This window comes from Muscardinus avellanarius (assembly GCF_963383645.1).
Source record: "Muscardinus avellanarius genome assembly, chromosome: 8".
NCBI lineage: Eukaryota > Metazoa > Chordata > Mammalia > Rodentia > Gliridae > Muscardinus > Muscardinus avellanarius.
In genome coordinates this window covers 75167582-75179462 of record NC_137794.1, presented here as the reverse complement: position 1 = coordinate 75179462, position 11881 = coordinate 75167582, and the positions used below count along the sequence as shown (strand labels likewise).

At 38.1% G+C, this 11881-nt stretch overlaps 1 pseudogene across 1 annotated transcript; it reads left to right on the top strand.

Moving 5' to 3' along the window:
- Positions 1-1200: 1200 nt before the first annotated feature.
- On the top strand, positions 1201-1834 carry LOC308266083 (V-type proton ATPase subunit E 1-like; annotated as a pseudogene). The gene has a single exon. The product of its transcript is annotated as a V-type proton ATPase subunit E 1-like (transcript).
- The last annotated feature ends 10047 nt before the right edge of the window (positions 1835-11881 follow it).

Sequence of the window (11881 nt, the reverse complement as noted above, 5' to 3'; positions counted from 1 at the left end):
GTAAGGATAAACCTATAAATCTTATAATAAATGCTCTGGAGTGAGTGGCTGTGGGGAATAGCAGACTTCTGAATCAAACAAGTGACCCTAGATTTTAATCCTACTAAGAAGACTATAAAAAGCCATTTGGCCTTTCTGATTTCATTGTGCTTAACTATAAAACAATGGTGATAACAACTCCCTGACAAGTTGTTAGGGTTCAAGGTGAATTGTCTTGTAATCTACCAAGCACAGGGTAGTGGCTTAATAAAAACTGTTATTATCTTATTTGACCAACATAACAGCCCTACAACAAATAAAAATCAGATTTTATTTTTCATTTTTTTCCACCAGAAACCTGATTCTCCTCCTTACAACCCAATGGAGATCATGATTCCCACCTTACCCTTTGTCTGCGCCCAGTATTACTTTAGTTAACATCTTGGACTGACAGTTTTTGTTTACATGCCGGCCTCCCTTTTCTGGACTATGAGCTTTTGGACAACATGATATATATTGTAAGCATGGAATTTCCAATGACTAAGCTGTGCTAGGACATATCTCTCAATGACTAATTTTATGTGTTAACTTGACTGAGCCACGGGATGCCCAACATTTGTCCCAATATTATTCTAGGGGTGTCTATGGGATGATATTGAATGAGATTGGTATTTGAGCCCATAATAGATTTTTCTCCCTAAAATATGTAGGCTTTATCCAATCAACTGCAAAACTAGAGAATATAAAAGACTGAGTAAAAGGCAACTTTCCCTGTCTGACTTACTGAGCTATAAAAGAGGTCTTTTCCTCTCCTTCAGACTCCGTCTGAAATATGAGGTCTTCTTGGATCTCAAGCCCGCCATCTTTGGGACTAGAATTTACACTACCAGCTCTTTTGTTCTTGGACCTTTGACTTGGACTAGAACAATTTGCTAGCTAAAAACCTTGGGATTTTTCAGCTTTCATAATGATGTGAACCAATTTTTATTATAAATCTCTTCCATATAGATGGAGAACCCTCTGGAGAATCCTAAAATAATGCTATATAAATAATATTTCATGAACTTAAGATGATCTTTTAGAATGAAAAGCTTTATAACAACACTTGTCAATTTTGCCTTTGTCTTTTGCCTTTCAAAAAGAAAGATTGCGCTCACTTCGGCAGCACATATACTAAAATTAGAATGACACAGAGAAGATTAGCATGAGTCCTGCACAAGGATGACATACAAATTTGTGAAGCATTCCATAGTTTTAGAAGCCAATGAGAAAGCAGAAGAAATAAATGCAAAGACAGAAGAAGAGTTCAACATTGAAAAAGGTGGTCTTATGCAAACCCAAAGACTGAAGATTAGGAATACCAGGGGAAGAAAGAAAAGCAGATTGAGTAGCAAAAGAAAATTCAGATGTCAAATTTGATGAATCAAGCAAGGCTCAAAGTCCTCTAAGTGAGAGATGACCTTATCACTGATCTACTAAATGAAGCAAAAAAGAGATTCAGCAAGGTGGTCAAAGATACAACCAGGTACCAAGTACTGCTGGATGAACCGGTCCTCCAGGGTTTGGACCAGTTACTGGAGCCCACTGCAGGAAACAAGATTTCCCTCTGGTAAAGGCTGTGATGCAAAAGGCTACCCCTCGGTATAAAATTGCTACCAAGAAAGATGTTGTTATCCAAACTGATTAGGAGGTCTACCTGCCAGAGAAAATAGCTGGTGGAGTTGACATCTATAATGGTGATTGGAAAATAAAGGTTTCCAGTGCCCTGGAGAGCTGGCTGGATCTCATAGCCCAGCAGATGATGCCAGAAGTATGACAAGCCTTGTTTGGAGCATATGCCAATAGGAAGTTTTGAACTAAACCTCGGGAGAAGAAGCTCACCCATTTTGCTTTTGAAGAAGCAAGATGCCTATGTAGTGTAACTTCTGCTGTTCTAATAGTGTCTGTGTTGATCAGTGGATTCCCTTCTGTACTTAACACCCTTGGTCTGATGTTAATGAGAGAAGATCCGCTCCTGTGATCAGGACCCGCCTGTAGTTGTTCTCCAGTCCCACAGCTTCCATTTGGCTCTGCAGCATGAAGGGGAGGGGCCGGGCAGTGCTGCAGCATCCCTCCCCTCCTAGCTCTTCACAGCCCCAGGTGCCAGGCACAGTGCTCCTCCTCGCATGTGGAGTGTGCATTCCCTCTTGTGTGCAGTTGTTTACCTTACCTATTGGGGCCTAGAAGTTTCCCTATCTATAAATGTGATTTAAATTCCAAACCATGGAGCCGGGCATGATGTCTTATGCTTGTAATCCCAGTACTTGGGAGGCTAAGACAGGAGGATCACAAGGTTCACAGCCAGCCTCAGCTACTTGTGAGGCCCTCCACAACTTAGTGAGACCTTGTTTCAAAATAAAGAATAAAAATAAGGTCGGGGTATAGTTCAGAGGTAGAATGACCCTGGGTTCCATCCCCAGTACTGAAGAAAAAAAAAATCCAAACCATGAATATTCTTTATTTATTAAAATAAAAGTAAAAGATTTTTGACCTTTCAAATGTTCCCAAGCATAAGTTATCTCCAGTCCTATTGTAAAGCAAACATAAGTGATAAAACCTCCCTTCCAGAAGATGAACAACTTGTGATGGAATTTAGGCATTCACCTCAAAAGAATCAGTTTAGAATTTCAAACTGAACTTCTGTCTTTGATCCTCAAATCAATTTCTGATGAGGAATGGGTTCTCTGGTTTCAACAAGGGGAAGCTACAATATTGAAATGACTATTTGGACATGAAGCAGCTGTTTTTTAAAAAATTCCAGAATTCCATTTTAAGTGAATAAGACATGTGGATTAAATTTTCTGAAAACACATGAAGTTTGAAAAATGAAAGGAACCTGGTTTGGGTTTGGTTGACTGAAAGGCATTTGCAACTCAATGCCTATCTCTTTCCTTCCAGTCTCTTCCTGAGAGTATTCCTTTTGCAAACTGCTTTGCACTCATGAACTCAACATATGCAAGAGTGATGTCAGGAGTAAGGAAGATGCTGGAAATCAGTACTCAGGTAAGTTGTTTCTGAAATTAAATAAACTTGAACCATTACTATGCATAACTCCTAAAAGTCTCTCTCTCTCTCTCTTTTTTTTTCTTTCTTTTCCTTTTCCTTTTTTTTTTTTTTTTTTTTCAGTATTGGGGTGGAACCCAGGGACATTCTACCTCCAAGCTACACACCCAGCCCTATTTTTTTTTTATTCTTTATTTTGAAACAGAGTCTTACTGAGTTAAAAAGGGCCTAAGTTGCTGAAGCTGTTTGCGATCGTCCTGTCTCAGCCTCCCAAAGGCTGGGATTACAAGTGTGTGCCACCACGCCTGGCTCTAAAAGTCTTTTTTGAAGTTCTAATAGCACCAAAAAATATTAGATTGAGCAGGCATGGTGGCACACACTTATAATTCCCATACTTGGGAGGCTGAGACAGAAGAATGGCAGGTTCTCGGCCAGCCTCAGCTACTTAGTGAGGCCCTGATTTAAAATACAAAATAAAATAGGGCTGGGAAGTAGAATACCTCTGGGTTCATTCCCCAATACCGCCAAAAAAAAAAAAAAAAAAAAAGACTCTTTTCTAATTACTTTAAAAATCATTCTTGAAACAGAATGTCATAAAGCTTGAATTTTTATACAGAAACAAAACAACACACATAGAGCCAAATGCTTGTCAACAAAGGTGTCAAACATACTTTGAGAAAAGATAGCCTTTTCAACAAATGGTATTGGGAAAACTGTTATTCAGTTGTTAAAAAAAAAATAAATAAATAAAGACCTGAAAATTAGACCAGAGACTATGAAGCTACTAGAGAAGGACAGAAGTTCAACACTTTGACATATAGGCACAGATAGAAACTTCCTCAACAGGACACACACACACACACACACACACACACACACACACACACACAGCTCAAGAAACTAAAACAAGAATTAATACATAGGATGGCATTAAACTAAAACGTTTCTGCACATCAAAGGGAACCATCAGTCTAAAGAGAAAGCCTACAAAAATAAAAAAATCTTTGCCAGTTAATTTCTGATAGAGGACTAATATGTAGCATAAAATAACTTAAAAGACTTTATGCTAAAAAAATAACCCAATCAAGAAATGGGCAATTGAACTACATAGGCTCTTCACAAAAATATAGATATAAATGGCCAATAAATACATTAAAAATGTTCAATATCGGTAACAATCAGGAAGCTACAAATCAAAACTACACTGAGATTTCATCTAACCCCAACCAGAATGGCAATCATCAAGAAGTCAAACAACAATAAATGTTGGTGAGGATGTGGGAAAATTGGAACTCTTCTAAAGTGTTGGTGAGTTTGCAAATTAGTATAGCTGCTTTGGAGATCAGTGTGGAGATTCCTTAGAAAACTGGCAATGGATCCACCATATGATCTGGCTATACCACTCCTGGGTATCTTTCCAAGGGGATTGAAACCAGAGAACTACAGTATTATATGTATACCCATGTTCATAGCAGCACAATTTAATAGCTAAATTATGGAATCAACCTAGATGTTCATCAACAGATAAATGGATTTCAAAACTATGGGATATCCACACAATGGAATTTTACTCAGCAATAAAGAACAAAATTATGTCATTTTCAGGAAAATGGAAGGATCTGGAGAACATTATGTTAAGTGAGATTAGCCAGTAAGAGAAAGTGAAGGGTCATATGTTTTCTCTACTATTTGGAAGCTAGGTAATTATTTAGGACTCTGGATAATGGAGGAGAAACCTCAAGTGGAGTCAAGTAGGTGGTCTAGAAGAAGAGGAGATGGAAGAGTGAGGATCAATGAAGGAATTACTACCATTTGCTTTGTGTACATGTGTGAAAATACCAATGTTAATCTCAGTACCCTTTGTGGGAAAGGGGGATGGGGAAGGACCAAGGGGAGGGGAAGCACCAAGAGCTGTGTGCTTGCAAATCACTGTCAATATGATCTACACTATCATATGAAACAATAGTGCATCAGTAACATTATATTTTTTTAAACTTTGGATCTTTATTTCTAAATAAAATACTTTTCTATATTTATTAATTATTTCATACTTTATTTTTGGAGGTAGTATTTTACTCTGTTAGAAAAAACCTCTAGAAGCCAGGTATGGTGGTGCTCACTTGTAATCCCAGTACTTGAGAGGCTGAGACAGGAGGATCACAGGTTTATGGCCAGCCTCAGCTACTTAGTGAGGCCCCCTGCAACTTAGTGAGACCCTATTTCAAAAATAAAGAATAGCCAGGCATGGTGGCGCACGCTTGTAATTCCCGCGCTTGGGAGGCGGAGACAGGAGGATCGTGCAGTTTCGAAGCCAGCTGCGCTGGCTTAGGAGACCCTGTTTCCAAATAAAAATATAAAAATTAAGTCTGGGAGTGTAGCCCAAAGGTAGAAGGGCTTCCAGGAACCCCAGTACCACCAAAAAAAAAATAATAATAATAATAAAAGAAAGAAATAAGAAAATAAAGAAATGAAAGAAAGGAAGAAAGAAAGAAAGAAAGAAAGAAAGAAAGAAAGAAAGAAAGAAAGAAAGAAAGAAAGAAAGGAAATAAAATAGGGCTAGGCTTGTATCTCATAGATAGATACCCCTGGGTTCAATCCCCAGTAACACACACACAAAAAAAAAAGAAAGAAAAGAAAAGAAAAGAAATAACCTATAGAGTTTTATTTAAAGCATAAGATATTTTCAAAAGAAAAAAAAAATGCTGTTGCGAAGTCCCAGAAAGTTATCAGTGTGCATTTGAGTGGCTTTCCCTGAGATGGTTATAGTACCACAAGAATTGTGGACCCAGATTTTGGAAGAATGAAGTCCATCTGGTCTTGAGTTCAGAGACAAGATTCTCACTACAAACATCAAGTGCATACTTTTAAACATCCTCTTGATGAAACTATAAGTGTTAAATATGAGGGATATTTGGGGGATGGGTTGTCTATTGCCTTTCTTTTTAAGGACTCAGTAATTAGTAAAAGTGAAGAGCTTTTTTCTCTGATCAACTCAGCAGTGAACTGGTAAAAGGTCACATGGGGTGACTGGAAGAGGGTCCCAGGGTATCATAACTGGACAAGCTGTGGTCTGCTCTGCTCACAGACATCCTGTGGTCAGCTGAGTCAATAACTGAAGCTCCCAAAGGTTCTTCCCTACAAAAATAATGGGCTTTAATAACTTGTCTTGACTGTAGTGTAAAGAGTAAGACAGAAAAAAAGAATCAGCAGAAGAGAACTGTGTGTTAGACTTATCACTTCACTGCCATCAACAATAAACCATTACTGAGCACGTACTATGTGAAGGGTAATATACTGGACGCACTGAGTACAACTATAGGTGCAATTTGCAATTTAGGAGGATGATAAGATATAATTCCTTCTCTCTCTCTCCCCTATCCCCTACATACTGATAGACAGCATACACACAGACATGTGTGCATATAAAATAAATGTATTTTAAAACTGAGCAAATGAAGGCAGACTGTAGGAAGCTAATATAAATAATAGCCATTTCAGAATTTTCAAGAAATCAGTTTTTTCCAGGGTGGAAATAGAAGAGAAAGATGTGAGGAGGAAGAGAAACAGAAGGAGAATTTCCCTGACATCATATGATTTTGCTAATGTCCATTTTGAAAGTGATTAGAATCTGAACCAAAGTAGTGATTACAAGGATGAGCACAGAAAGGCATGAATTTTGGAGACTTTTGGGAAACAGGAGGTCACAGTTCTAAGCTTTTATTGTCCCTAACCAAGGGAGCTTTCTCTGACCACCCATCTACAGAAATGCTTCTCGAGTGGCATGGACTAGATTTATTTTTTTCCTCAATTCTTCATGGACTTATAGTTTCATAAAATGCAATAAAAATAAATTAGCAAAAAATGAAATAAAAATACTCTTACAATAAATTCATAATTTTTGTATTATGAAATTCATCAAACATAAGGGTACAGTTTAGTAAACAGAATAAAAACAAATCTAATGTGGGTAAAATAACAGTAAAAATTCTAAATGTTGTTCATTAAGAATATGTAGACAATCTAGAGAACTGCTACTATACTTAGGACTTTTTGTTGATTCACTATTACAACTAAACTAAAGTTATTAGTGAAATAGTCACTCCCAACAATAAAAGCCTATTCACACACTTTGTTTTTTTTTTTCTTTTGGTGATACTGGGGTTCCTGGAAACCCTTCTCCGAGCTACACTCTAAGACCTATTTTATTTTTTATTTGGAAACAAGGTCTCTTAAGCCAGAAAATCTGGCTTTGAACCTGCGTGATCCTCCTGTCTCCGCCTCCCATGCACAGGGATTACAAGCATGCGCCACCACGCCCGGCAACACACTTCTTTAAAAAAAAAAAAAAAAAAAGAATATGTTAATATTTTTTAACATAATAAACGAACTTGATTTTTGCTCGTTAATTAATCTAGGTTGGACTGATGGCAACTTTCAAGTAGTAGAGAACAATATATGTTTTAAATGCTTCTGTGTTTTGTTTCAACTGGATTCACAGTAGAGACAGTATCTCAGTTGTATGCTGATGGGAAGAAAGAAAGCCAATCAGCACATGCAGAAATCACTCATACTGATCCAAATGAGATGAGGGACCCTGTACTTTTAAAATTAATGGTTATTCCTTCATCAATAATCAGTCCAATAATTTATTCTGTAAAGTTATGGTTAAATTACATTTTAATAGAAGAAAAGGATTCTGAATTTATGCCCATTTGGCTTACAGTTGACAAACAACCTTAACACAGCACGAGTTGAGATACGGTTCCCCTGCGTATGGGACTTCTACAAGCTAACATCACCAGGGATGTGAGTGTAGCAGTCTGTATTAACTAACTAGTTCTCTAAAACAGACTGGTTTCTCTGACTAGTTCTTTAACAGGGGTTGACTCTTGTGGCCATGTTAAATCTCTGTAAGAGTTTCTGAACACCTCTTCCGTACTTTTCTTTTTGCAGATAAGACATAAACAACATGTAGACTGCAGCATTCCATAGCTCCCAATAGCCCTGATGGGCAGCACTGCCTCATCCCACCTCCTGTTCTCTGTTTCAGCATCCTGTGAGTTTACTTGGTAAGCCTTGTCATTCTTACCATGTTATAATTATTTGTTAACTGATTCACATTAGTTTTCTCCACTGAAATGCATTTCTTTTGGGGCAAGGACCATGTATATCTTGCTATAGTTGTGTTCCCAACACCTTGCCTAGGCACTAGGTGCCTTTGTGGGAGTGGGGGGCACTGATGACTGAATTCAAGCTACATCCTGAACTACATCCCAGTCCTATTTTATTTTTTATTTTGAAGCATGGTTTTGCTAAGTTAAGGCTGGCCTCAAACCTGCAGTCCTCCCATCTCAATCTCCCAAGTATTGATATTACAGGTATACACCACCACACCCGGCACCTAGATGCCTTCTGAGTATATAGGGGATAAATGAATATTTGTTGAATTCCTTAATTATGAATTAGTTTAAAGGCACCAATTTTGTCAACAGAAGTTGACAGTGATGTGGGAGAAGGGGTAAAGGAGGGAAATGATCATTTATAGAGCCTTTATAATATGCCAAGCCTTGTGCTAGGCTCATTCATCTTTACACCATACCCATGAAGCAGATGTTATTATGTTTTAACAGGTGAGAAAATTTAGGTTCAGAGAGAAGAAAGAAAGAAGAAACTTGCACAAAGTCAAATGCTGGTAAGTGACAGAGTTGGGATTTTAAGGATTTTGGTTCTATTGGAGAATTGGAATCCTCTTCTTCTATTAAAAGATAATTTAAATATTGATGGTAGAACATGCTTAGTGATCATATGTGTATAGAAGTCTAAGAAAGGAGGTATCTGATCAAATACTAGGAAAAGGAAAAAGAAAGATGAAGGAATAAAATTTTAGTTTGGTTTTGACACTATGAGTTTTTGGTGGATCATTTGCATATGAGCCTGGAATTGGAGAAAAGGTTCTGAGGTTATGTAATTGACTATAAAACATTTCCGTGGATGCAGAGTGATATTTTAGAAAGAAGACCTTTGTTAAGCTATTAGCCAGGTGCTGCTTGTCCCTAGTCAAGCACACACAGTCTAGGAGAATTAGCTGACTCTCGACTACCCTGTGCTCCAGAGATGGCCACCTTGAGTATAGGGCTTCTGTCTTCTGATCCCCATTAAAGCCAAAGCTTTGTGAATTTGTATATAAAATGGGTCTGGAATGGGTTTTTATTGGTGGAAAGAGTGACTTTTTATTTCAATAAATGTTCTATCAGTGAAAGTGAAGCTATTAATAATATGTTAGAAATTAATAAGAAACCAGCAAGTTGCCAGTAGTCTCAGTGGCAACGCCCCAGGCCAGTGTCAGCCATGAAGTTGGCAGGATGCTGACTGTCAGATGTGATGAGGGAGGTGACAGGACTTACACCTCTGGACCTTCCTCAGGCCTGCAGGACTGATGGCACAAATTGTTTCTTTTGCGATTACATTCCAATACATATTTAAACAATAAAAGTTTTGTACATGTAGCAGAATTTTATCTGAGACTTGCTTTTTTTATTGCTTGGTCATGACTGAAGTGGAGCAACTCACAATCTTTTCAAAACTCCTTCCGTATCTACCATAATCTACTAAAACAAACACAAGAGTCCTGTTCAGGTCAGCTCACAGCAAAAGTTGTCTGCATGTAGTTGGCAATTGAGATCATTTGGGAAGGCTATGAAGAATAAGAAGAATAAGAATAGATACCTAAAGAAAAAGAGAGTCTGTATTTAGAAATGCTGGAGAAAGAAGATGAGTATGGTGGTACATGCTTGTAATCCTAGTACTTGGGAGGCTGAGACAGGAGGATCACAGGTTCAATGCCAGCCTCAGCAACTTAAAGAGGCTCTCAGCAACCTACTGAGACCTTGTTTCCAAATAAGAAATAAAATCCGGCAAGGGGTATAGCTTGGAGGTAGAATCTTCTGGGTTCAATCTCCAGAACCAAAAAAAGAAAAAAGAGTCTGTAAAGAGCTAAAAAATAATCAAAGGAGCTGGACATGGTGGCTCAAGCTTGTAATCCCAGCATTTGAGAGGCTAAGACAAGAGGATCTCGGTTCATGGACAGCCTCCTGTATTTAGTGAAGCCCTTTGCAACTCTGCAACCCTGTTTCAAAATAAAGAATAAAAAAATTAATAATAATAATCAAAGGAAACAGAGGGGGAAGAGAACCCAAAGTAAGTTGTCACCAAAACCAAAGGCTTAAACACTTCAAGGAAAAGCTGATAAGCAGTTTCAAACTCTTCAGAAAAGTCCATTAATACCCAGACTCTCTTTTTAAAATGCAGCTTAGTGAGAGGCTCCACAACTTTGTGCGACCTTGTTTCCAAATAAAAAATAAAATAGGGCTGAGGGTGTAGCTCAGAGGTAGAATGGTTCAGGGTTTTACCCCAATACCACAAAATAATTAATAATAATAATAATAATAATAATAATAATATTGATTTTAGCTATCACTATTTGGCTGATAAGCTCAGTGGGAACAGAACCAAAGCAAAGGGAAATGTTAGGACTGGTGCTGGTATTAATACATTGGAGAGTGAATGGCAGTAAGAAAGTAGGAACAATGAGTGTGAATTAAGAAGTCTGGCCATTTAAAAAAAAAAAAGTAAGGTAAAAAGGAGCGCACAAAAGAGAAATGGCTGGACAGGTGTGGTGGCAAACACCTGTAATCACAGCTACTTGGGAGGCTGAGGAGGAGGATCCCAAGCCTGGGTAACTTCAAAAGATGCTGTCTCAAAATGAAAAATAAGAGCTAGGAATGTAGCTCAGTGGCAGAGCGCCTCCCGGGTCTGATCCCCACTACTGTAAAATATCGAAGTGGCTATTGATTGCATTTTTCTTTCAAGGTTGGAGATTCTTGCCTATCAGTTGAAGAGGCATTTGAAAGCGAAGCTAATATGTGGAGCAAGAACTTGAAGCAGAAATAAAATGGATGAAGAGGACACGTGGGGAAAAAAAGCAAGAATATGAAAGAAGCTCTGGGTAAGGTCAGGCTGGAGTGGAGTTCTGAATTCTGGAGGCCAGCTTTCAGTTTCACTACTGGAGACTAGGAGAGGCTCAAGGAAGGTGGCAAGGCTGATGGAAGTCTACTACAAGAAATTATAGCAACTGGAAAGAAGCCTAATAATCAGGACCTGGGATTGGAACTGGAAGAAGCATTTCTTTGGACAGATTCCTTCCTCCCTTCCTTTGATTCATTGCACTGATTCTGCCCTGCACAGGAATGCAGAGTAACCACAACGATTACTTCTGATTAGGATCTCCTAAAAACAACCCATAAGGGATATGTTTACTTTCTAAAATAAATCTTCCTTTGTACTGCCTACGTACTCAGCGTCCATCGAGGGCAACTGGAGTGCTGCTTGGTATACATCTTTCCAAAACATAGAAAGTTTCACACTTACAAACGTAATGGTTACAGCAATATTAACACTGCTAAGTCATAAGCATTTAAATAGTATAGCTTTATTTTCATCAAATTAATGCACAGAAAAAGTTGCATTTAAATTAATCAAAAAGTGATTTCTATATACTACATATGATCATAAATTTTATATTTGATCTAATGGGAACTTGGAGATAACCAGATTAAAAATCATTTTGTTTCATTTTAAATTATCATCATAAAAAGAAGCATTTCTTTAAAAAAAAAAAAACTGATACGCATATTATGCTTAAAATATTTGAGGGCTGCCGGGCGTGGTGGCGCACGCTTGTAATCCCCGTGCTTGGGAGTCAGAGACAGGAGGATCGCGCAAGTTCGAAGCCAGCCACACACACTAGCTTAGGAGACCCTGTTTCCAAATAAAAATGTAAAAATAGGTCTGGGAGCGTAAA